Genomic DNA, 25888 nt, shown 5'->3' on the forward strand with positions numbered 1-25888 from the left:
TATTCTTTTTAAATTTACTGCTGATAAGATTTTGAATTGGGAATTGAGATTGCAGTGTAGAACATCAGTCTAAACATATTGCTACATCATAGGCAAGGAAGAGAATACTGGGGGCCGCCAATTCTTTTACCTTGCTGCAGTCTCTTTACGTTTCATTAGCTCTCCAGACAATGGGTGCTTAACCGTCTATTCGCTCCCAAGCACCAGGAGCCAGGGCTTGCAAACATGTGTTGAGCCAGATTGCGACAACCCACCAGAGGAATGAGCCCCTCACTGCCTGTAGTTAAGTTCATCTCAGAGAACTGGACAGCGTGTATAGTTTGAGCTGTCAGAAATAAGTGACTTGGTGACTGGGTGCTAGCTGGGTGCCCTAGAAAACTAAACCCTCAAATCCTTAGGCAAACTCTTCGGGGGAGCAATATCAGGGGACCCAGAGCGCAGGAAAGTAGAACGAGAAAGAAAAGCGGGGTGCCGGGCTACAAGGCAGACTGTTCAGACTCACAGGAAGATGCAGGACTCAGCCAGGCAGGTGGAAGAGGTTGTTCAGTCAGGGAGGAAAGACCATCTTGGGACATTAACCCTTCGGCCCTTCCAGCATGTGTGCAACTGTATTGGGATTCAGCATGACCCTGGGGATCAGAATCAGCCACTGCTGTGGCCATGGGAGCAGAGAACCTGAGCACCGGGGACATAGCTGCACAGAGAGAGCTGGGTGCTGACGACAGCAGAGGTCTAAGTTGTTCCTGGACTGGGTGCTGAGATTCTGAGGGATGCTGGGCCACAAGCTGCCGACTCTTAGAGGTGACAGAGAAGGAGCAGGGAGAGAGAGGATGTCTGAACCTGCAGTATCCACCTGGCCCTGAGGGGAGGATCTGAGAGGATCCCTCCCCCACCATCTTTGCTCAGCCATTGCTTGGGTCTTCTCCTAAGGAGAGGAGCTTGAAGCACAGACAGAGTCGGCTGGTGCTGTGCTGAATTCTGCTTCTTCTGGCTCAATAACAGATTATTAAATTTTCAGGGAACTTATGAGTCAAAGTTACTCATAGTTATTATTAAAAATGAAATTACACAAACTGAAAATTAAATAAGATATATTAAAGGCAAACAAAAGGCTGGAGATGTGGCTCAGTCAGTAGCAGGCCCAGTGTCCCAAGCATGCGTCCCTGCCTGTCAATCCCAGCACCCAAGAGTGCTTCACTCCAAGGTGAAGGCCGGAGAACCAGAAATGTCAAGGTTATCTTCAGCTCTGAGGCCATTCTGGGGTACATACCATTCTGGGGTACATACCATTCTGCGGTACATACCATTCTAGGGTACATAAGATAATGTTTCAAAACAAGTGAAAAGATGGTGCTGGCGGCAAAGGAGCCTGTGACTGGAGAGGGTCAAGGTCAGGCCTGGGGAGGGCCAAGGTCATTAGCCAGTTGGGAAATTGACTTCAAGGGCTGGTGAGGGGAAGAGAAGACTGGTCACTTGTGCCTTGGGAGTGATGGAGGAAGATGGTACCGCTGCTGTGGGAAGCAGTTTGAAAATTTCTTCTAAAGTTAAACAGGGCTGAGTCATGTGACACGGCTCTCGCTCCTGCATATTTATCCTAAGGGAAATTTTATGTTGACATAAAACTTCAACAGCGTTCCAGACCTAGGGAGGTAAAGGAGGAGGTTTAATAAGGCAGATGGAACTTGGAAACGCATCACGGTTGACGCCGTTACATTACAACCGGCACCAACACTTTGGGATGTGCTCGATGGGCTTCTGACTCAGAGAAATCATCTATGCCACCAAAAAAAAAAAAAAAAAAAAAAAAAAAAATGAGCCAAGTTCCCAGCATGCATCTTTGCTGTTTGAACTTCATAATATCCCATAACATAAACAAAAGTGTCATGCTAGACTCATACTTTGTCAGTTGTGTGCTGGGGACAATAGCTCTGATACAAGAACTCAGCAAACAGCGCCAGCAGTTTCCTGAGAGGTTTCATTGGCTACGTCGACTGCACTTTATGTTTGATGACGGCTTGTAAATTGTAAAGCGCGTATGTGCACACGAAACCCACAGCGTGTATTCTTCATCGGCAGACTTTTTCTCGAGCATGCCTACTTGTTAAATTTTCCCTGTGTAGGTTCATTCCTGACCCAGAGCGCTTTCTCGGTCCCTTGCGCGTGTGAAGGAGGGGTGGGATTTGAGCTCTCAGGCATGCTTGCTCCCAGCTGAGCTAAACCCGTCAGCACTCTGCCTCTCACTGGTCTCTCATACTCCGCTCCTGACTTAGCTAGAGCCCAGGTTTGCAAACCCTGGGGTTTTGGTTGTTGCTGTTTAATACAGTTCCCAGCCTTAGTGTTCAAGTACTGTCTAGTGCTGCTAAGCTCAGGAAGGCTGTGACATGTATGAAGAAAGCATTATGAGATGAGCTGTGCTTGGCGTGAATTCTAGTGCTTGACACCTACAAGTACTGTGCACCGCGGGCCCCTGTCTGCGCTCTATGCGCTAGAACTCAGTTCACGAGCTTCGGGCAAGGGGCTGGAGGTTGAGAATACACACGCAGAGACAGACCGACACACAGACCTTCAATCACTGGTACCAAGAGCCCCTCTTTAATAGAACCATGGAGGCTTAAATACACTGCAGTCAATGGCCAACAGGTGAAAATCCCATCCTCTGATCCTCTAAGCTAGGCACAGCTTCTAGTAACTTCAATTAGAAGGCTCTAGACAGGGAAGAGCAGCTGTAGGCCAGGACTCAAGTAGTCCCAACAACAAGTGCCGTGCAAATGAGTCAACAAGGAACACTGAAACGGGGATCTTCAGATGGAAAAGTCATGTAAAACAAATATACGGTATTCCTCCTCGACTTTGATCTCTGAAGTTTCAGTTACCCTTTACAACCACAGCCCAAAAATATTACCTAGGAGGTGCCAGAAGTAAACCATGTATCAGTTTTAAATTGAGTACCGTTCTGGATTGCATGAGGACTCGGTGTGCTGACCGCCATCCTACTCTGCATGAGAGTGGCCCCAGTGTCCAGTACACCCACACTGTCGCCATTACCCAGTCCTTGGAGGCCGTTGTGGTCACCAGAGCAGGTCTCCTGGTACCGCGGGGTTCATGTGAGAGGGCACACTTCACAACACTAACATCATACACGTCACTCACGTCATTCTGTATAGGGCGAGTATGGTACACGAAGATGTTTTGAGAGGGGGAGAGACTGAATTCACGCAATATTCACTGTGCTCTTATGGCTGTTCTGTTTTATTATTAATGTTCATTTTATGTCTGGAGTATAAATTAAACTTGACTGTAGATAGGTAGGAATATGTAGAATAGAGATATGTAGGAAAAATGTAATATCCATAGGATTCTGTACTATCCAAGGCATCCACAAGAGGGTCTCGGAATGTATCTCTTGCGGATTAGGGGAGAGTATTGCATATATTGGTGGGTTGATGAAAATGTGACCAGGGGCTCACAGGAGTCTATCTTGGCACTTCCTCTAAGATCAATGATTCATTATTCATTATCTCAGGGTTTGAATCTAGGTGCAGGGCAGGATCAGAGAGAAGAATGAGAACTTGACAGTCTGCATGTGCAGAACCCCCCTCTGAGAGCTGTTCTAGAATTGTCGCCAGCACTCCGGTGACCGTAGGAGTTCCTGCATGTGAATGATGTCTGCTAACCCATGCTGCTTGCAGCTGTGCAGTCCGCTCTTGGAGCAAAACCTGAATGTTGCATCTTCTAGCCACCAATACCAAAGTTGGCACCCACCTCTCTGCTTTTGCCTCATTGCCTTCAGCAAGAGAGTGACAGCCATTTCATAGGCGTGGTGAGGATCCCAGCGAGACAGGGAATGAAAATGATATGTCCATCACAGTGTCTGGCACAGGACAGACATGAATACACACTAATCTTCCTGCACTCCACTCTCCAGCAAAGAGGGAATCAGGGAAGGGAGCCATGCCATTTCCCCCGCCCCCCCCATACACACACACACACACACACACACACGCACACACACTTCTGTCTGCACTGGGTCCTGATTGCAGCAAGGCTCAGGCTGCAGCAGAGAGCTGTGCCCAGTCATCCTAAATCAGCTTCCAGCAGGAATACTCACTGTCTGAGAGGCCCCATTGGTTTGCAGTGGAGGTGTCCAAACCTGAAATTCTAGAAGATCTGCTGCCTGGGAGGGGTCCCCAGGACCCTACAAGAGTCCATTTTCTAGTCTGACTCAGTTGCTTCCCTGCCATGATAGGAAATAGCGAACGTTCCAGCTCAGGCTTCTTTTCTGTGCCTGTGGCTCTTGCATGGCACAGGGAGGGGGCTTAGGGGGGTCCAGGGTGGCTTTGTATACTTAGTGCACTTCCCCCCTTTCTCGGTGCCTGGGTCTGGGTCTGAGACCTCCCGGCTGTTCCAGTTTAGACTGTGAGTCCTCTGACTCAGCTCTACCCTAGAGACAGAGCTCCACCTCTGAGTCATCGGGCTGAACTGCTTTCGAGGAGGGCAATCTAGCACTCCGTCTTCTCCGGAAAGGTGCCATGGCTCCACACCCCAGTGCCAGCCCCATGCCTAATTAGGTTCACAATGCCCAGAAATCAAGGAACAAATTCTTCGAGGTATCTGGGAGTGCAGAAGGGTTCCAAGACAGAGACTTAGAATGCCTGGGGTTCTGTTCCAGCTCCATCAAGTAGCTTGTGTGACCTTGAGCTAGTGGTGGACCGCGTCCAAGGCAGACGAGTGTTCCCTCACAAGGAGAGGCTGGTGGATCTCTGTGAGTTTGAGGCCAGCCTTGTCGACAGAGTGAGTTCCAGGGTAGTCAGGGCTACACAGAAAAACCCTGTCTTTATCCTCACCTCCACTCCCCCAAAAGGAAAAAGTGGTCTACACGGGATCTATGTCCCAAAGATCTTGAGAGGCCAAACCAAACCTTGTGAAGCACAAATTCAGGAGCTTAAAGTCCTGGTTATAGGGATGAGGCTTTGCATTTTAAAAATAAGATCTATTTATTTTTATTTTATATGTATAAATATTTTACCTACATCGTGTTATGTGTCCCATGTACACACAAGCCTGATGTACCAGGAGGCCAGAAGAGGGGTCGGGTACCCTGAAGCTAAAGTTACCAGATGTGAGCTATTGTGCCAATGCTGAAACCAACTTGGATCCTCTGCAAGGGAAGCACCTGCTTCTAGCTGCTAGGCTATCTCTTCAGCTCCGGGCTTAGCATTTTAAAAAGGAGCGGTCAAAAAACTGAGGGACCCTAGTTAAGTACCTGGGTTTCTGGCCTCTCTGACCTGTCACAGGAAGACAAAAACCAACCGGGTCTTTTGTGTCTGAGGCTGTTCTCCCTTGAGCTACAGCCCCGCCCCCCGACTCCTTTTTGGGTCCCAGCACTGAGAACAAGTTTCCATTCCCATTTATTACTGCTATCCTTCGTGGAAATGAAGTCATCGTAATAATGTTTCTGTCAAAACGGAAATTAAATGTCCCTTGATTCAAATTATCTATCCCATCTGGGTCACAATGTCAAAAATAAAACTCCTTAGACTGTTTCCCCGGGCGTGGGTACTAGGAAGGTGAGCCAGGTGGGTCAAAGCTGGGCTCTGGAGACCTGTGGGCTGCCATCTCCCCGCTCTTCTGTTGGGCCACTCTGTAAGGGGTAGGAGAAGTGCCCCCCCCCCCCCCCCCGCTTCTCTTTCTGGATTGTTGCCAGAAGTAGTCCTTAGATATCTGTCCATTCAAGGTTAGTGGCTTTGAAATGACGCAAAGTTGTCGAAGAGAGACTGAGGATTTTTAGTGAGGCTGCGGCAATGATTTGGAAGGAAATTGAAAAGAAACGGCCTAGGGGACATCTAAGTCCCATCATAGACAACCCTCTCTATCATTGTGGGGACAGAAACCTCTAGGCTCTAGAGTCTAGACGAACTTAGAGAACCGCACGGGGTCCTGGGGAAATCAGAAAAGCGCCTTATACAGGCTAGGACTTTTCTGGTTTCTTTTCAAAAAGTTTTTCTCCTTAACTCTGTTCACGGCTAAGACCCTCCCCTCGGTGTCGCAATTCTGCCCCTTCCAACACACCAAAGCCCGCGCCGCGTCAGGAAGGCGGGGATTCTGGTGGCGGCAGCGGGGATCCGGCTCCCGCGCTCCCAGTCCCGCAGCCTGCGCGGTGGGTGTGCCCTCGGCGAGTGCGCCCCGGCTCCAGGCCCAGCCCGCCGGCCACAGGGCGACCAGAGGGTGTGCGCGCCAGGGTGCGGCGGCGCGCAGTGCGTGCCAGGACGCGGACGGTGCAGAGGAGGGAGGATCGTGCCACAGAAGACCGTGCAGCCGCAGCTGCGTGCACCCCGAAGCCGGGTGGGCGCCCGCGCTGCTGCCGCACGGTGGTCGCTTCCTACCAGAACCCAGCAGCTCGCCAAGGTAAGCGGTCTGGCGCCCTCTGGCCCCAGGCACCCGCCCCGCACGACCCAGGCGGCGCCCGTCGCCCTCCGCGACCCCAGCTAGCGCGGCGTCCCCGCAGAGGCTGCGGCAGCCTAAACCGGGCGCAGGAGGGTAGCCGCTCTTGCTTTTCTGCTTTAGGGACTGAGGGGACAGTGGAAGGGGGACCGCGTCGTCCTTGAGACTCAGGTGGTGCAGACCCTCGCAGCTGTCCTCAGAGGGACGCTGCGGTTCTGGATGCAGTTTGCGGGACTTGGGGGCGCCTCCCCGCTGGGTTCCGGGACTACCTGCAAATCCCCGAGTCTCTTTCCTCTTCCCAGCCCTCACCTCTCTGCTGCTGGCTGAAGTTTCTAGAGCTATGATGGGATGCGACCTTGGCCAGAGGGAGGAGGGCCGCCCTGGATCCGTGTGCTAGGTGCCGGCTGAAGATACTTTGCCAAGCCCGCACGCCCCTTGATTAGCTCCCTTCCCCTTCCCATTGCCTTTAAGGTCAAATCTTTGACCCTAGTACTTTGTCGCTGCAGACTGGCCAGTTACAGACAGGAGCTGGAAAGTCCATGTGTTCTACACCTGGCAGGAACCTACTCTCGCCCTGTGTACTCGCCTGGGCTGCAGAAATCCAGTCTACTGCTTCCCAAGTACCTGGGAAGCAGACTTGTAGGATGAGGATGGGCATTTTCCAGGAGATAGAGGCTATTCCATTTCAAGGATGACCTCTGGTGCTTGTGCAAAGTCCTACACACACAAGAGGGCCACGGCAGGATCCCCTGCAGCCAGGATTGCAATCCCGAAAGACCTACCTGAGTAAACCAAATAGGGTTCCTTAGCCTCTCAGGACAAGGCACAGAAAAGCATGTGGCTAGCTACCCATGGAAGCAGAAGGAGAGTTCACTCTGACATTGCCTTTCAAGCCCAGCCTCCTATCTGAAGGCGCCATAATGTGTCCCAGAAACAATGAGTTGTGGGAATGATACAAGGTCCCGATCAAAAGCACCAAAGTTCAGAACCAGGCGCCAGGCAAGGTTTTCAGATACCAAAGTAAACAGAACTATACACTGGTATCAAGGAACTTGCAGTCCAGTGACCAAGATGGAGGTGAGCCACATCACTCGGGTGTAGAATTCTGCATAGCTGGGTTCTTTTATTCTAAACTTGGGTGCCCTGAGAACTGGCGATGGGTTGAGTGCCAGTCTAAAGACTGAAGGCTGACTGGTTAGAGGGTGGAAAGACTTTGAGACAGAAACTGCCTGTAAGAGGGCCCTGCCTAGCAGAGGAAAAAGTCCTGTGCAGGAGCGGAAAGCCTTTGTTTGCTGGGTGAGGACCAAGGACCCAGTGCACATGCCCCATAGCCCTGCGTTCTACTGCCTGGCCTAATCAGTGTCTGCCTTTCTCAGCCATGACATTGGACTGTAAGGAGCCCCTGGTTAGGTAAAGTTTACATGGAAAAACAGTTTGACAGGAGCTTTCTCCCTTCACCTCAGTTAAAACCCACAGGGTCCAGAGCAACGCTTCTTTCCTGTCCTGTGTCCTGCTGTCTCGTTCAACTCGCAGCTGGCGAAAGCCTTTGCTCAGCATTCAGGAAAATACACGCTGGAAGTGGAGGCTCATCTGTGCAATCAGACCCGTGTGCAGGTGGAGGGGGAGGGGGGGATGGAGGGTGCCCTCATGGTATTACCTGACCTGGCCCCTGCCAACCTCTCTAGCCTCATTTCTGCCTTCTAGCCCTCCCACGGCCTTCTGCAGCTGCTGTGTTCCACTCCAAATTACAACTGAGGCAGCTCCCAGATCACACATTGCCTTTGCCCCCCAGCGGCCTATCTAAAATACTCTCCATTTACTCACCCAGCGACTGCACGTGCTGCCAGCAACTTCAACATTAAGCTTAAGCATCTCCATAGAAGCTTAACATAGAGTTAAACGCTGCCTTTCCTTGACTTCCAATGGGACGTGCTCCTAGAGCCCTGAGCATCAGTGGCACCGAGTACCCCATAAGCAGGACTCTGCTGTCGTATTTGAGTCTCAAGAGCCTGGTGCAGAGCGAGGACTCATTGGAAGTGCTCAGCAGATTATCTTTGCATGGACATCATCTGGTACTTCTTAGCTTTTTAATGGGGAGGGGTGACACGCGTCTATCTTTGAGACTACGGTGGAAATTATGGATGCTCTTCTCCCGGGCATGCATATAACTTTATAATGCCATGCATACAGTTCTCACATGGTTCCCCCACCACCACCATTTCCCACACTTCGGGCTGTAATTTTCCAGAAAACAGAGGTGCGATAACTGCCGAGCTCCCACAGCAAGGTAGGAGCAAAGACTCCAAGCTACTGAGCTAAGGGCTCAGGCTCCTTCTGGTACCGGTGCTCAGCCTCTCTGAGCCACGCAGCAGCCTCATTTCATGTCTGGCATTTTGTGAAGGCCACTATTCACGACTACAAGATGGATATCTTGGCTTGTCTCAGCTTAGCATCGGCCTAAGGTAGAACAGGGAGAAAAATCCTATTAGGAGCAGAGTTGACAATTAAGAAGACAGATGAGCCATTTCCTTGTCCTGTTTACCTCCCTGGCCCACAGCATTTGTTATTGCATCTGATCAGTCGGAGGAGGAGCAGACGTACTTCAGGTATCTTCCGAGCCCTGAATTGAGTCTGATGCGCCAGACTGAGGCTCAGCTATTGGCCTTGTCAAATGCCTCTTCTCACAGAGCCGGCTAGAAAGGTGATGGAGTGCTTGCGTGCCGCCCCTGGAGTCTGGCCTGCCACCCCATGCATTTTGTAGCACGACACCTGCTTCAGGCTTTCCTATTCCTGTGTGCATCTTAATTCAATCAACAAAGCTGCAGCATGCTTCTGTCATGTACCAGACATGTACTGGACTAGTTCCAATCGCTTAAGAGTTTGTGCCAGGGCACATGGTTCAGATCTGTAGCCAAGAAGAAGAGGTAGCTTCACTGCTTCGCTCCTAAGGAGGTAGGGGATGGACAGTTAGGACCTCTGGATCCAAAATTATGCTAATTTATAAAACCCAGATCTCAGGACTGGCTAGCCTAGTAGTTCACTCTCGGCCCTGCATGGGAATGGAAGGCTAAAACCTAGAAAAACTGACCTTGTGCGTGTTCCAGTTGTCTCGAGGGAGCCTGGACTCTCCTTGTGGTGAGTGGATTTGATGACGGTCGTTTCCCCCCTGTATTTGGGAGACCATGCTGATTGACACAGTTATCGCAGATCCACTCCGTTCTGGGTGTGAAACAGGAACAACAAGATACAGGAATAGTGCAAATGTCTGTCCAACCGGGCATGCTCAGTCCTCACAGCCATGCTTGGGTTGCACACTCAAACTCTCCAGCGCACAGATGTGGAAACAACAGGCAGAAAGGTCGACAGCTGTGCTAAGGACCTTGGAACTGACACTGGGGTCGGGCAGAGCTGTCAGGCCCCGGAGCTCAGGGAGAGAACCCCTTTGTGCCCTTCTTTCGGTAGAGTGCATGGGAGGAGGCTTGAAGGCCAAGGGATCTGGAATGGGAGCCTAGACTTGCTGTGTGGTTTACAGCTAAAGCCTGACTTCTCTGTGCCTCAGAATGCAAATCTCCCAGATGAAGGTTAGACTCATAGGCTTCTGCTGGGAATGGCTCCCAGTGTCTACAGATGAAAAGGAAGAGAGGTCTACTTCTAAAAATATACCTGCCACATTTCCCAGTAGAGTCGATGTGGCCCCAGGATGTCAAGTAGGTAATCATGTGATACCCAGACAGCTGGAGCTCATTGATCCTGAAGATTCATATTCCCGCTTCAAGGAAGAAGTGCCCACTAAATCTTCCCCCTGAGCACCCACCCCACGGGCTTGCCTGCTCCTAGCCCACAAGGAGCTTTCTGGGGGCATAGGCAATGTAGGGGAGAACAACACTTCCAAGTCCCAGGCCCCCCTCCTCAATTTTTTCCTAGATTAGATAAAACCTGTTAGCTACCAATTATATATGGGAGTGTGTGTGAGTGTATTTTGAGTGTTCACATATGTATGTGTGTGAACACGTGAGTGTACGTGTTTGTACGTGTGTGTGTGCGCGCGCGCGCGTGGATGTGTCTTTATGTCTGCTGCGTTTCCTTTGGTATGTATTTCTGGGCTGGGGCTCTGACGTCAAGTGACAAAGGGTCAGAGACATGTGGCCTGGGGAGAATTTGTTCCTTAAAGATGAAGAGTGGCCCTTGGTGCCGCTTCCCTTCCACGGTGGTACGGCAGCAACAGTGAAAGCCCCTGCTGCTCCCACAGGACACTGGCAGGGGCTCTCGGGGTTCCAAATGCTTCCCTCATTGTTCCTTACCTTCCACCCTGGAGAAGGTAGCCCCCTAATCTCGGGGGAAAGTTAGACACAGTTACAGCAGGATGACAGCTGATTAGATAGCTGACCAGGTCTACATTTGTCACTTACAATGGTGAGTATATGTGGAGGGAGAGCATTTGAACATTTCAGAGGCAGAACACTTTATCATTGCTAATGAAATTTTATCATCGTTTGAGTTTTAGTTGGCTTTATTTAGTTTTAATTAATTAATTTTTAGTTTTAATTAATTTTATTGTTTGCGTTTTAATTGATTTGTTTAGCAAGCGTGTGTGCGCGTGTGTGTGTGTGTGTGTGTGTGTGTGTGTGTGTGTGTCCAGTACCATGTCATGCTCTCTCCTCCATCTTGTTGTTCCTAGGTCCTAAACTTCGGTCATCAAGCTTGATGGCAGGTGCCTTTACCTTGCTAGTGTTTGAATTTTTAACACGTTGTTTCCATATTTCTTTCATATGATCTTTTAATGGATAAATATTAAAAGTCATGACCCACCTGTGGGGGTGTGGAGGGGACAAGAGGGAATGGCTTTACTAGTTACCCAACATTTGGTTTTCAGTTATCAGTGTTGGCAATAAACCCCCGTTTGTATAGAGTAATCATGTCACTATAAAATAACAGATTGCTTCGTATTGCGTTTTAGTTGCTATAGATAGCTTGAAATATTATTTATGTCGACTGTGTTTGAGATGCCAGTAGTCACTACGCCAGCTTCTAAAACGTGTAATTTAATGTGTTAATAAAGTAAAACACATATTGCTGCATCATACAGTTGGTTTTTCAAATTGTAATAATTATATTTTACTAATATTGGTTTTCTTTGTAGTCAAGTTATGTACTTTCTTTTATGCGTTTGAAAGCATCCTGAGAAAGGGTCCATAGGAGCCGTCAGGAGCCCTAACAGGAAGTCAGTACACTTCAATCTCAGCTTCCCACCCTGACTTTCACAGACTCGACTATCTCTCTAGTTAGTGGGAGGCATTCCTGAGTGGTAGTAAATTTCACTTAATAGTTGGCAACTTCTCAAAGGCTCGGTTTGTGGCTTGGGTAGAAGGCTTTGAGGCATATCCCGGGGGTAACTTAGAAAGCGCACGTGGGAAACTTGTTAGGTCCTTCCTGGCAGCCCACAAACCCACCAGGCCCTGCTGGGATGGCTCTGCCGATCTCAGGCAAACCAGCCCATTGAAACAACCAGCCGGTGGATGGCCATCTGCCTCAGCCTTAATGGTTTTGTGCAGAGAAACTAACAACTCGCTTGATCAAAAGTACTCTCCAGCCTCAGGAAGAAATGCAAAGGAAGAAACCTCTTGGAAGTGGTTTGGAAGACCGGGTAGGAGATGGACCAGATGTTGATTGTGAGGGGCCAGGAGCGGGGAGAACCACTACAGCAGCACTCGAGAAATGGTTGGATTTTTTGCTAGTTTTTATTTATTTATTTATTTGGAGACTGGGTCTCAGTATAGAACCCAGGAAGGCATCAAATATCCAGTTTCAGCCTCCTGAGTGCTGGGCTAGAGGCATGCAGCACCCTATCCACTTTCTAAGGCCTTCCATGGAATGTTTAATATGTTTCAGATACATTGTAGCAAGACCTCAAAGTCATTGGTCTTTACTAACTAACAAGGCAGAACTGTTCACATGATGTTGGTGAGCCAAATGAGGGCTCAAGAAATTAAATGTTTGCCTTAGCAACATTGGAGGGACCCAGAAAGTTCAGCCGAGAACTGTCTAATTTTGGAACCCTGTGCTTTTAAAACAATTTCTTTGGGCAATCAGAGGAAAATACACTTGGAAAACTCTGCCACCATCTTGTCTCAGTAGGAAAGTGCTTACTATCCATTCTCTCTGCCCACGGCCAATCTTTTTAGTTTTTTCTCCGTTTTTAGATGCCTTCCCTTCCCTTCTTCACCCTTAACCAAAGCAATGGCACAGAGACTGTGGGAACAAGAACAATTACCAGAGCCCTGGAGTTGGGCAGAACTGGGTTTTAATTCTGCCTTTGTCACCTGACTCTGACCATCTGAGAGATGGAAATGCTAATACTTCCTCCCCCACATCCACGTTTTCTCTCCAGTGCTGGCAGGCCTTTCCTTTACGTGCCTCCACTCTGATACAGGCTGCCCCTCCATATGCTGTGAATATATTTTATTATGATTGATTAATAAAGAGGTTGCTTGGCCTATGGTAGGGCAAAATATAGCTAGGTGGGAAATCCAAACAGATACAGGAAGAAAGAAAGTGAAGTCAGGGAGATACCAATAGGTGCCAGGGGAATAAGATGCCGGAGTATGACCGGTAAGTCACAGGGCACGTGGAGAGGCACAGATCATTAGAAATGGGTTAATTTATATGTAGAGCTAGCTGATCAGAAGCCTGAGCCATAGGCTAAATACTTATAATTAATATTAAGCCTTCAAATGATTATAAGAGGCTGTGGGAACTGGTGGGCAGGAGAGAACTGGTCCAGCATGACCAGAAGGGACAGAGAAAAAGTTTCCGTCTAGGGCACTCTCATTTTAGCCTGGCAATTTGCCTCCTCCCTAGTCACTCAGGCTGTGTTACAAGGACTTCTGGGTGCCCCTCAGACCTTGCCTATGCAGCAGGCCTCACACCTCACATCAGTTCCTGTAGCCTCTGGGAAGAACCTGGTTGGTATTACCATGGTTACTGTCTCTGCCTCCCATTCCAGTGCTCAGCTTCACCTTGAGCATCTCACTAAAACATCTTCCTAGTAGATACATGTGAATGGCTGGTGACCTTCTTTTCTTTTTATGGAACTCTTGCTCATACTTGGAACACGTCTGCACCCTCCCTTCCCTGAGTCAGACACCTGTTGGGGGCTCTATCACCCGGGGTTCATTTTCCCCCTCTTTTTGTGCCCTGTTTCTTCCTCCCTTAGCACAGCCTTTCCTCTTTTGTCCAGTGGTGCTGCCATCCACAATCTGGGCTCACGGCACTCCAACAAATGTGTATTGTTGAAGGTGGAAGGAACCGCTCTGGTTGCCTAGGCTATCTCTTCATCACCTGAGGATGCTGAGGACCAGCAAGGGCAGGTATAGGCACGGATTGCACAGGGACTGTGTGGCTAACCTAGATGAGAGCACCAAGCCTCTTGTCCCAACTCCTTGCCCTACCTGCCAGGGTGACCACGTGTCTTCCATACTGCAGAGTGGAATATTTTGGACCAGGGACATTCAAGGAATATATTTTTCTGCAGAGACATCATGTGTCCCTTTTACCCTGGCCCAAGGCTAGCCCTCTCTGGCCTAACCTTCTCCCTCATCTTTACCCCCGCCCCTCAGCATTTCCAGTCACTGAATGGAATCCTGTGTTAACTGGGCTCATGGATGATGCTCAGCGGTGCCAAAAGGCTCCTGCCTGGGAGCTCTGCCAATGACCAGAGCTGAGGCCTGACATTCCCCGCATTGGGGCTATTCTATTGGACTACTGTGCCTTCTTCAGAGAACTATTGTTCCTGTGCAGTCTGCTGGCCCACCACAGCGTGGTTCAAAAAGGGCGGAAGGCCAGAGCACTTCCTGTTAGGGAGGGTCCTACTGTAAAACAAGATAACAGATTTTTACAAGATACCCAAGATGCTTGGCCCATATGTAGCCTTTAAAATTGGCTCTTCCCTCACCTTTTTCAAATCATTAAGATTGTTAGTAAGTTCCTTATTCTATTAGGTTGTTTGTTTGTTTGTTCGTTTGTTTGAGATAGGGCCTCACTATGTAGCCCTGGCTGATTGGGAATTTGCTGTAAAGACCACACTGGCCTCAAACTCACAGAGATGGGTTTGTCTCTGCCTCCCAAATGCTGGGCTTAAAGGCACGCACCATCATGCCAAGCTCTTCTAGGTTTTTTTGTTTGTTTTTCAAGATAGGGTTTCTTTGTGTAAGAGTCATGGCTGTCCCGGAACTTGCTCTGTAGACCATGTTGGCCTCGAACTCACAGAGATCCACCTGTATCTGCATCCCGAGTGCTGGGATTAAAGGTGGACTCTACCACCACCAGTTTTCTTCTAGGTTTTTAAAAGGTATTTTACCTGTGTAAGAGATGTGACCTCTTCATGTGGGGTTCTTTTCTAATTTTCTTAAATCCTGATTATAAAATCGCCTTAAACTCCATTTTCTTGTTGGTTGGGTTGGTTTGAAATCACACCTCGCTGTTTTCTTTGAGGATTTGCTGAGCAGAACCCACTGTGGACGCCTGGCCTACCCACGACTTTCAGTATGGTCTCATGCAGCCATATGGACGTTTGTGTCTCCCTGGTTCATTCTGAGATCCTCCCCACCAGTGCGTTGGTGTTAGGATCCAGGTTTCTGGAAGGCAGATGGAATAGGAGGGTAGAGCCCTTGTGAAAGGGATGGCTTCTTATCAAAGGAGCCCCAGAGAGCATTCTGATTTCTTGAAATTTCTTATTTGTGAGGATACAGCAAGAAGTTGACAGCCTGTGCACTGGAAACAGGCCTCACCAGAGCTAGCCCGGACTGGAGCCCTGGTTGCAGGCTTCCAACGTCATAACTGTGGGAAGGAAGTGTCAAACATATGAGCCTGGTAACCACAGTGATGCCCTTAGAGTTATCCTACAGGTGCTCCTTCTGGTGGGTCAGTAAGGAATAGGAAAAGTGGGAGGAGAGGCTAAGATAATAGGTCCTCCTCCTCTTCTTCCTCATCTTCTTCCTCCTCCTCTTCTTCCTCTTTCTCCTCCTCTTCCTCTTCTTCCTCTTTCTTTTCCTCTCCTCTTCTTCCTCTTCCTCCTCCTCCTAGCTGCCCAGATGAAGTCCGGGTGAGGCAGGGTAACCACCTTTCTCTGAGGGTATCCACCAAGGCTCTGGAATCTCTGGCACACTGCTCTGCTGCTTCTTCCTGGCTTGGCCAGTGACTGGGGTGAGGAGACCAGCTTCCCTTGACGTTGATACAAGGATGGGAATCCATGGGAACGAGTGGTTAGAGACGGGTGCACTGGGGAGAACACAGGCAAGGCGGCTTTCTCTGTGGTCTGTGGTTCCCTGGGACCAGGACGGCTGTCTCCTGCCTAGGTCAGCGACTGGCTCCAGGGGAGGAATAGCCTGGCCCTCCACTAGAATGTTAAAGGGAAGGCAAGAGTGTTGTTTCCAGAGTTGCTCTAAGCCCCCACCCAGAGACTCGTTTCTTAGGATTTCTGAGAGTCCCCAACTTGTCCTGACTCAGGAAAGCCCACTATGTGGACACTGTCTGGACAGACCACTGTCTGAGCATCAGAAACGTGCCCAGTTCAGGCACATGGTCTGCCCTGAGCCTCTGTGGTTGGCTTCTCATCAGCCTCTGGGAGGCTTTTGCCTACCAAGTCATAACTGCAGCTGGCTTCTCAAAACAGGGCCTGAATGAAATGGAAGATCTCTTTCCCTAGAGCTGGAGACCAGGAGCAAAGAGTTCCTGGGGGAGAATGCTGGTTCCTGGGCCCAGAAGCCGAGAGTAGAGACGGTGGCTGGGAACTTTTGCCTACAGCACAGTACAGCGGCTTTGATCTCAGCCAAAGAGCTGGCTCTCTTTTAAAAATTTATATGTATGATTATTTTTGCCTGAATATATATAAGTGTACCATGTGTGTGCCTAGTGCCCAAGAAAGATAAAAGAGATAGGAGATACCCTTGAAGAGGAGAAACAGGCTGTTGTGAGTCACCGTGGGGTACTGGGAACCAAACCTGGGTCTTCTCTTAACAACTGAGCCCTGGATCTCACATTTCTCTGTGGCCTGTAGCCTCGTTTTTCCTTTCCTCCTCCTTTTGCTCATGGTCTTTTCCTTCCTGCCGCTCTCCTCCTTGCTTCCTAACAGCCAGTAATGTTGCCTGATCATGGGCTAGGTACTGCACTAGGCGAGGCATTCGTGACCCGTCAGAACAGACGGGCACCTGGAGACGGAGTTCCCCGGTTTTTCATAGGGACTGGGAGACTGCACAGATGCGGTGGGTGCACAGGCAGAGGGAGGAGACCAATGCTGTCTGATGTGTGGGGTGAAGTGGGTGTGCCAACAGGTAAAGCTGTCCACAGGGCTCGATAGGAACCATAGACTAAGAAAGAAGGAGAATTCCAGAGGAGGGGATCCTCCCAAGAAGAGCATTTACAAGGCATGCAAAGCCATAGGTACACAGAAGGCTGAAGATGGCCACAGTGTGCCAGACTCACCCAAACTCATGATTGGTAGCAAAATTCTTTTTTTCTTTCTCTCAATGCATGACCTAACAGAAAGATTTCAGCGTGGAGAGAAAGCAGTAGTCAGAGTGTGTGTGTGTGGGGAGGGGGGGTGCTGGAGACCCAGAGAAACGCAAGTGGAAGCAGAGGAGCAGTTTCTAAGGGGCCCTGGGCAGGCAGTGTTACCTGAGGTTGGGACTGGGGGTTAAGGAGACAGGCTACTGAAGCAGATTCCTGAAGGACGCCATAGCGGGGCAGAGATGACACTGGCAGAGGCAGAGGCCACCCAGGTCTGGATGAGGCAGGGGCCGTGTTTATGGCAGAGAAGTTGCAGGTCGGGCTGGAACTGTGGCCCCAGACCCATTCCCTATCTTGCTGCAGATGCTGCCTCACACGGTGGCGTCTGTTTGTTTTGCCTGCCCAGTATTTTTTCAACTATTTTTTATTAATTCTCTTAGAATCTCATGCAATGTATTTTGATCTCTGTAGTATTTTAAAGAAGAATTCTGTCAACATTAAAAAACCAGATTTTACATAAGTCCACACTCGTGTCTTCTGAGGAGAGAAAAATCTAGTGTGGAAATGCCAGCCTTGAATTAATCTCCAGATGGCCGCTGCATCCCGAAGCTGAGCAGTTCAGGTACTCACTGTGGGTCCACAGCCACTTAGCCTGCCTGAGGTCTTCACCACGGTATCCCTCGGGCATCAATGTCCCGAGCCCAGAAAGTACCAAATAATTCATTACAGGGGAGGAGAAAGGAAATTCCAAAGGCCGGGCATTGTGATCCCTTTATCAGATCGGGCAGTGGGTGCTACCACTCTTTGGAAAAAGTTTAACTGCCAATAAAGAAGTAAGCATTTGTGGTGGATGGGCGCCTTGTGGCCTGGGTGGGTAGGAAATGAAAGGGCGGGTGCCACACCAGGAAGGATGCAAATGGTGGGGCCCGAGGCTGAACTCTTGATCATATCAGTTCACAGCAAATATTTCAAATAATGGAGAAAATTCCAAACTGTAAAGAGCTGGTGGGTGGGGGTGAGGGAAGGTTTGGAGCGCGCTGTTCTAGACTTAGTACTGTCTGGGTGTAAAACTATCTTTACTGAGATAGGGGATGGATGGATGGATGGATGGATGGATGGATGGATGGATGGATGGATGGATAGATGGACGGACAGACAGACGGATGGATGGATGGAAAGATAGCTGTTGATCTCTAGATGGACATTTTATAAATCGAAACAGGGCTTTATTGTCCCACTGTGCATATCCTCTAATGTTTTATCTTGAGCCAAAGGCAGGTCACACATTATATCCAGGCATATGTAGAGAGCCTTCATAAAAAACACACCTGACTGTAAAAAGCAGACTTTGAACTGTGCCCCTCCACAGCCTCAGCTTTCCTCCTCTGTAAAATGGGGATAGCAGTTCCTTCCTTCAAAGTGCCACGGTGGATTTTTAAATGAGATCTGACTGCCCTCATTGCAGTTCTGGGGGTTCAGAGATCCCGGCCCACTGCCGGACAGACAAGCGCCAGCCCTGCCTACGCCTTCCATTCTTAGGATTCCGCATCCTCCACTCCTCACCCTGCTGGGGGAGGGCTTGGAGGGAGAGCCGGTCTGGGATGAATTATCGCTTTTCACTGTATAAAATCTTGGTTTTGGTGCCAGATAGTCTTAAAAATCTAGAGTAGTTCATTAACAGCGGAATTCAGGTCTTGTCTGGGGTGTCTTCCCTGGAATGCCCTTTTTTTAAACTCCCCCCCCCCTTTTTTTTTTTAACTCAGCTAAAGGAAGAGTCTCAAAGCTAGGTATGTGTTCTCTGAAGAAAAGGCCTTGGCCTGCCTTTGCTGTCCTTTGGGAGCGGGGGTGGGGTGCCTTCCTGCTGGTGGGGAAAGCTAGCCCCTTAGCAAACAGAGAATGCAAGCCCTGTCTGAGCACCTTGTCCCGCACCCAGCTTCCTTCTTCCACGCCACCTCATTGCCACGGCTATATTCCAAAAGGATCTTTCTTTCCTTTTAAAATGTATTTTTATTATGTTTAATTAGTGTTTGTGCGTGGATAGGTGGGTATGTGCATGTAAGTGCAAGGGTGCCCCCCACCCCCTCCCCCTCCACAATTCCCCCCCACCCACCCCCCCAACCCCCGCCTGCCACCTTTGCCTGGAGCTGGAGTTCCCAGTGCTTGTGAGCCACCTGAGTGGGAACCACGTGCAGCCCCTTTCCTTTATGTGACCCCCCTTTCACAAAGCACGCCTACTCCCGGTACCTCATTAATACCACCTGCCAAGACTATAGATTTAAGTCAGCACTGTGAGGCCCAAAAGCGAAGAAGCAAAAGCCCAGACAAGTTTGGACACACCTTAAACTCAAATAACTAACAAACAAACAAACAAACCCAACAGCAACAGACACCAACAGGCAAGTCTGAGTTAGGGTCTCTACTTTGGGCTCCTAAGTCACGCTGACTTGCTGACTTGCTGCATTGCTGCCTTCCTAATTGCTACCAGACATCTCCTGCCGGGGAAGGGGTGGGGGTGGGGGTCAGCCCTAGCTCTAGGCATTCGGGGGTTAGAGATATTTTTTAATTGTATGTGTATGTGATGTGTGTAGGGAAATGTACCATGGCACGTGTGCAGAGATCAAAGGGCAATTTGAGGGAATAGTTTTTCTCCTTCCACCCTGTGGGTTCTAAAAACCAAACCCGGGTATTTAGGCCGGTGACAAGTAACTTTACCCACTGAGTGGCTTCCCTGACCCCAGGGAAAACTCTTTGGAAGGCAGGAATTGTTTGGCATCTGTGTTCCGGGAGAGACCTATGGAAACGAGCGGAGGGGGTGGCTCTCAGGCTCCTGGAGGAAACCGAGCTCATGGGGGGTGGGGGATGGGAAGGGGGGGGGAATGGGGCATAGAGGAAGTTGGCTGTGAATGGCCTGGTACTGAGCCAGAACACCAAAGGGGATTTGGGATCAGAAGCGGAGCCAGGGTCAGTCCTTGTGGTCACTGGAGTCCGGGAACCTGGTAGACGTTTGAATTCACTTCAGATGCAGGTGCCTTTCCTGCCCCTCTCAGGGGTCTTCACATAGAGTCTTCACACGCCCAAAGAGGATCCCTTCCTCATCCAGGCCAAGTCTTTCTGGCCCTTCCTTGCCATGTCCTATCAGACCTCACCAGCTCTATCCCCCCCCCCCCCCCCCCCCCCCCCCCCNCCCCCCCCCCCCCCCCACTTCTCTCAGAAGAGCAGAGAGATCTGTTTTCATAAGCTCCTTGCTTAAGTGCTCATATGGGCCTTGTACGTCTAACCTGAATTAATACCACTGTTGCCTTAAAGAGCAGCTTGTGCCCATAGCAATATAGTTTGGGTCTCATCTGAAGCATTTACTAGAACACAGAATAACAGCATATAGAAATCATTGTAAATGTATCTTATTTAGACTAATATATCCAAGATGTCTTATATGTACTCAATATTAAGAGAAAAAGAGAGAGAATTGCACTAATGTTTCATAGCAAGCTTTTGAAGCCCACCTGCAGAGCGTTTTATTCAGGCTGGCCTCTTCCTAGTGCTGTAGGCACAGGAAGTTGGTGGGGAGTCATGGGCCTTCACTATCAAATAAAGAAAGCCCGTGAGTGTTGGAAAACTTCGGGGCTCCTTTTTAATGAGCAATAGATAGGGTAGCCAGTCAACAGACCTCAGCTGTCACACGCCACAGCTACATGCTTGTCCTTGCCACTGTTAACACGGATGGCAGGATATTAAAAACACCCTGCTTCCCAGTGCCCTCCTTGGCTGCTATGTATCCTCTTTTGTGCCCTACAGTACTCCGACCCTTCTAGGTTAAGCTTTATCACCCCATTTCCCTAACGCAAAAGAAGATCTTTGTGAAATCCCTGGCCTTTGGCTTCATCTGTTATGTGACCCCCCTCATGTTTGTCCCCATGACCTCTCGCCCCATTCTCCTCACTGCCTGATGCAAACCTCAGCTGCTTTCCCCAAGTTCCAGATCCTACCAAACCCTTCACGCTCTGCTTTAGCTCTCTGGAGAAGAGAAAGTGTGTATCTGTGGCTTAGACACCCTCATCTTCACCTCAGGGCCTCACCAGAGACAAATCTTCCTTCCCTATCTCCAGAAACTCTTCCCATCCACCAGGCCTTTGGGTGAAAGCCACGGCCTCCATGGCCAGAGCGAGCCACTGGCTTCAAGTCTTGGCTCCTCCAGTTGCTGATGTCTGGAAATCACTTAACCTCTGGCTGGGTCCACTTGGGCTGCTGTTATAAACTGCCGTACACTGGTTAGCTTAAAACAAAAGCAGGCGGATCTCTGTGAGTTTGAGGCCAGCCTGGTCTACAGAGTGAGTTTCAAGATAGCCAGGACAGGTTTTGAGAAACACTGTCTCAGGAAGAAAAACAACAACAACAACTTCCAGCTGTAGTGGCTGGAAGTCCTAGATCAAAGGTTTGATTGGCTGCTTCCTGGCTCTCAAACATGCTCTCAAAGTGTTGATGTGGTGTTAGGGGCAAGGCAGCTCTCTAGAAATTCTTGTAGGAGACCTAATCTCACTCCAGCCACCAGAGCCCCACTCCTGACACCATCACAGCCAGGAGTGGATTTAAAATGACCCAGGACACAAACGGTCTACAACACTCTTCCTATGTGTAGTTTCTTCTCTGTAAACTACAAAACAAAATTGTTAAAGTGCCCAGCTGCTGCGGAGTCTTCATCTCAATAAAGGAATTTAAGAGTGGACTCAGAAGAAAGCCCCAAGACATTTTTATTAGTGTTTAAAAGTAAAACCTCAGGGCAGGCAAGATGGAAACCTCAGCTGCCTTGGGGTAGGGGATGGGAGATGGAGAATCAGAAGAGGGGAAACCCACCATTTGTAAGTGGGGGCATAGTGGGGGAAGAGAGCTTCAGAGAAAGAGTTAAAAAGCCAGAGAGATGGCACAGTGGTTAAGACCACCAACTGCTCTTCCTGACGACCCAGGTTCAAATCCCAGCACCTACATGACAGCTCACAGCTGTCTCTAAGTCCAAGATCTGACACCCTCACACAGACATACATGCAGGCAAAATATTAATGCAAATAAAAGTAAATACATTATTTAAAAAAAAAAAACAATGTATCAGAGAAAGCACACTTAAGCTCTCTCTGGCCAGCATCCAGAAGGAAAGATCTCAAGAAGGTAGACAGACAGAATGTCATAGCAGCTCTGGAGGGACCATACTAGGGACAGAGTTTCAGGGAAGGAAAAGTACTTATCTCACTAAAGGAATAAATATTCCTCCCATCTTCTTAGCATCCTGTCAGTGAATCTGCTTTCCTGGGGTGGTCCCTTGGCTGGGTGATTGTTTTTAGGGGACAGTGACATGTCTCCACCCAGAGGTAGATTCCATTCTCTTGACCAGAAGGAAGAAGGTTTTCCTTAGTGGGTGTTCAATACTACATTTAAACAGAGCGTATCATCGCTTGCTCGGTTTTGGTGAAACGAGGAAGATGGGCCAGTTAACTGCACAGGCTGGTCCAGTTCTTATGCTTCGTGAATCTGCTTCTGTCTGTTCTTACACAGAACCGACTGTGTTCTCTGCGCATGACAAAGGCGGCTGGCAAGGCAGAGACAGCACAGAAGGCATTGCCCGATCTGTCCCAAAGCTGAAAACAGTTCAGGGCCGCAAAGCCAACACAGGAGGCTGCCAGCTGTGCAACACCTTCTACGATTGTGCCTGCATTTCAGATTGTAGCCGCCGTGGGGTTGTTGAGATGGTCGGTGGGTAAACGTGCTCACTGTGTAAGCCCAACAGCCTGGGTTTTATCCCCAGAACCCAGAGAGTGGCAGGAGAAAACTGACCCCCTAAAGTTACCTCCACACTCGTGCTATGGTATGGTCATTGCTGCATTCACACACACACACACACACACACACACACACACAGTAAATGAAGCCAGGTAGTGGTGGTGCACACCTTTAATTCCAGCACTCAGCAGCAAGCAGATCTCTGTACGTTTGAGGCCAGCCGTTCTACAGAGCGAGTTCCAGGACAGGCTCCAAAGCTACACAGAGAAACCCTGTCTCAAAAAAATAATAATAATAATAAAGTAAAATAAAATGTATAGCTGCTGTTCTCTCTAGCTCTCTTCTCTTCTCCCTCACACAGTTTCTTCTCTGGCCCATTTGCTTGGTAAACTCTTAATGGCCATTCAAAAGTCAGCTCAAGTTTGTGATGTCTGTATGCCCTCCGGATTCTCCCTAAACTTTTACCTGCTCCTCTCTCACATCAGAAGTCCTTATCCAGGCCCCTGTTTCCTTCTCATTAGGTCTCTACCTAAAGGAAAGACCTCTGTCTTGTTCTTCCGTAAACCCACAGAACCTGGCCCAGTGTCTGGAGCACTGCTTCGGATAGATGGTGTGCATCTGGGAGGCCGGCCGGCCTTTGGATAAGAGGGCCTCCTCCTTCCTCTTCCTCTTGCTGCTGCTGGACTGTGAGATTCCAGGCTCACGGGCTGTGGTAGCATTATCATCACCGCCTCCAGCAGCAGTGGGGAGACCTGGTCCCTAGGGCCTCCCTGGCTCAGGAGAGGGCCTTGCAGAAGCCACATGCTCCAAGGGGGCTATGGTGAAGGCAGCCTTTATATTTGGCTTTGTAGGTGGAGGTCTCCGTGCCTCAAGTGGGTAAGCATGCCGGGCAGGCTGCAGGCTTCACACGCATGCCAAACGCCTGCTGACTGAAGAAAAGGAGGCCTTGTGCGTGCTGGCTGTGATCCAAGGGAAATAGCCCCGTTGTTCTTCTGTGTTGAACATAGTGCCTTCTTTTAAAGAAGAGCAGCCCACAAAGAGAAAATCTGCTCACAGGTTCTAGTACGTCCCACAGACCAAATTTCAAATCACTTGCTGCCCTCAAAATGGATCCCGTGAGTGATCAATTGGTCCATGTGCTCTATCCTTACGGGGCATGGCTGTGGGTCAGCCCTGTGGTAGACAGGAGGAGAAGATGCAGCCTTCATCACGTTAGCTCCATTCCTGGTTGCCAGGGGTCTGAAGACCTTGGGGATGTGACCTCATTCCTTCTCTTGAGCTACTCCTGCTTTGAAGGCCCTGCCCCTGCCTGTTCCTCACTTTGACAACAGTTCGTCTCCTGCCAGTTCTCCATCCTCAGCCACCCACCAGCTTCCCCCAGCCCAGGCTTTCTGGACAACTGTGGCCTGAAGCATGCCACAATATGGCTGGTAAACTTTACTGGGAACCCTGACTGCAACATCAGTTCTGCCCTGCTTTGTGAGCGCAACTGACTCACTGAACCTGTCTGTGCTTCGACTTTTGGATCTCCACGTAGGAAAAAAGACAAGGCAGTACCGGCACAGAGGAGAGGGCCAGGCAGGAGTAGGAGACAATGGCTTATTGCTTGGCCGATGCCCAATTCTCCATAAACAAGGACAAAGCAACCAGCAACTGATGAGCACCGACTGTCTCTCTCCCTCCCCAGAACAATGGCGTTCTCTACATGCCAAACAGTGTGAAGAATAGGCATGTAGCTGGACACGGTAACTTATGCTTGGAATCCCAAGCACTTGGGAGGCTGAAGCAAGAGTCTGAGGACAGTGTGGGCTGCGGAGTGAGTTCCTGGCAAGTCTGACTTACATATTGAGAACCTATGTAAATACACACACACACACACACACACACACACACATATGTGAGAGAGGACTCTAACAAGCAAACAATAAACAGGCTGGGGAGATGGCTCTGTTGGAAAGATACCTACTGTGCAGCGTGAGCCCTGAATTTGGATCTCTAGCACCAGATTCAAAAGCTGGCTGCGGCCGGCCGGCCGGCAGATGCAGGCCTTCTGTTCTACTGGAGAGACAGAGACAAGAGGTTCCCCGGGGATTAGCTAGCCAGCTAATCTTGCCAAATTGGTGTGTTCCAGGTTCAGGGAGAGAATTCGTCTCCAAAATAAGCTGCAGGGTGTCAGAGGGAAGCACCTGACCTGGCTCTTTCTCCTCCATGAGCACACGCACATGGACATTGACACACGGATACATGAGACAACATTCTCCTCCACGTGCACACGCACAAACAGATACCTGAGACAAGGAGCACAGACAGCCATGGGGCCGCGTGAGCAGTCTCAGGTAGTAGGTAGCTATTTATAACTCCCTCTGGTAGCTGAGGGAGCCTGGCCAGAGGTAGAAAGACTCGCCCAAGGGCAAACCATTTGCAAACTCTGGAGCTCTGAGGTCTGCAGAGCCCCTTCCTGGCCCTCACCCAGATTCTCCCTCACCCCTGTGCAACACAAACGTCTCTTCCTTAATGAAATCTCACATCAAACCAGTCAGTGTGTACACACCAGAAAGCTCATCAGGAGATCTCAGCAGAATATGGTTTGCAAGGCACCAAACGGGAGTTCATAAAATACTTTTTTTAAGTAGGCAAAGGGACTGGGAAAGCGATTTCTGAGCAGAAGAGTGAAAACAGATTTCGCCTCTCACTCTGCACCAAAATCAGTGCAAAATGGATCAATGACCTCGATGTAAGGCCTGAAAGTTTAAAATCACTGGAGGGAACTCTAGGACAAAAGACGTTAAGACAGAGGTATGGCCAAGAACTCTCTGAAAAGGAGGCTAATACTACACTTAATGATGCCAAGAGTTGACAAATGAGACTATATAAAATCAAGACACTTCCGTGCAGCGAAGCCAACGATCACCAGAGTGAAGAGGCATCCAGAGAACAGGGCAGAGTGTTGTTGCCAGCTACTCATTAGACAGGGAATTATATCCAGTATATATAAAGAACTGCAAATGCTAAACACAGACATACCATCCGGGCAACAAATGGGCTGATGAGCTGAATACACAGCTAAGGAATTTGAACACCCTTTCAAGTATGTATTGGCTATTTTCGTTTCTTCTTTTGGGAGCTATCAGAGACATGCAGATTAAATCTCCCCCCCCCCCCCCCCCCCCCCCCC

General features: G+C 49.5%; 1 protein-coding gene across 3 annotated transcripts in view; it reads left to right on the forward strand.

Moving 5' to 3' along the window:
* The first annotated feature begins 5768 nt into the window (after positions 1-5768).
* Positions 5769-25888, forward strand: part of Kank4 (KN motif and ankyrin repeat domains 4) — a 79522-nt gene continuing 59402 nt past the window's right edge. For all 3 annotated transcript variants that reach the window (XM_050136405.1, XM_050136407.1, XM_050136408.1), the window contains exon 1: positions 5769-6405. The gene's annotated coding sequence lies outside the window, so the exon portion shown is untranslated. The remainder of the gene's footprint in view (positions 6406-25888) is intronic.

This window comes from Alexandromys fortis, unplaced genomic scaffold (genome assembly GCF_014885135.2).
Source record: "Alexandromys fortis isolate MF-2015 unplaced genomic scaffold, M_Fortis_MF-2015_v1.1 scaffold_13, whole genome shotgun sequence".
NCBI classification, from domain to species: Eukaryota; Metazoa; Chordata; class Mammalia; order Rodentia; family Cricetidae; genus Alexandromys; species Alexandromys fortis.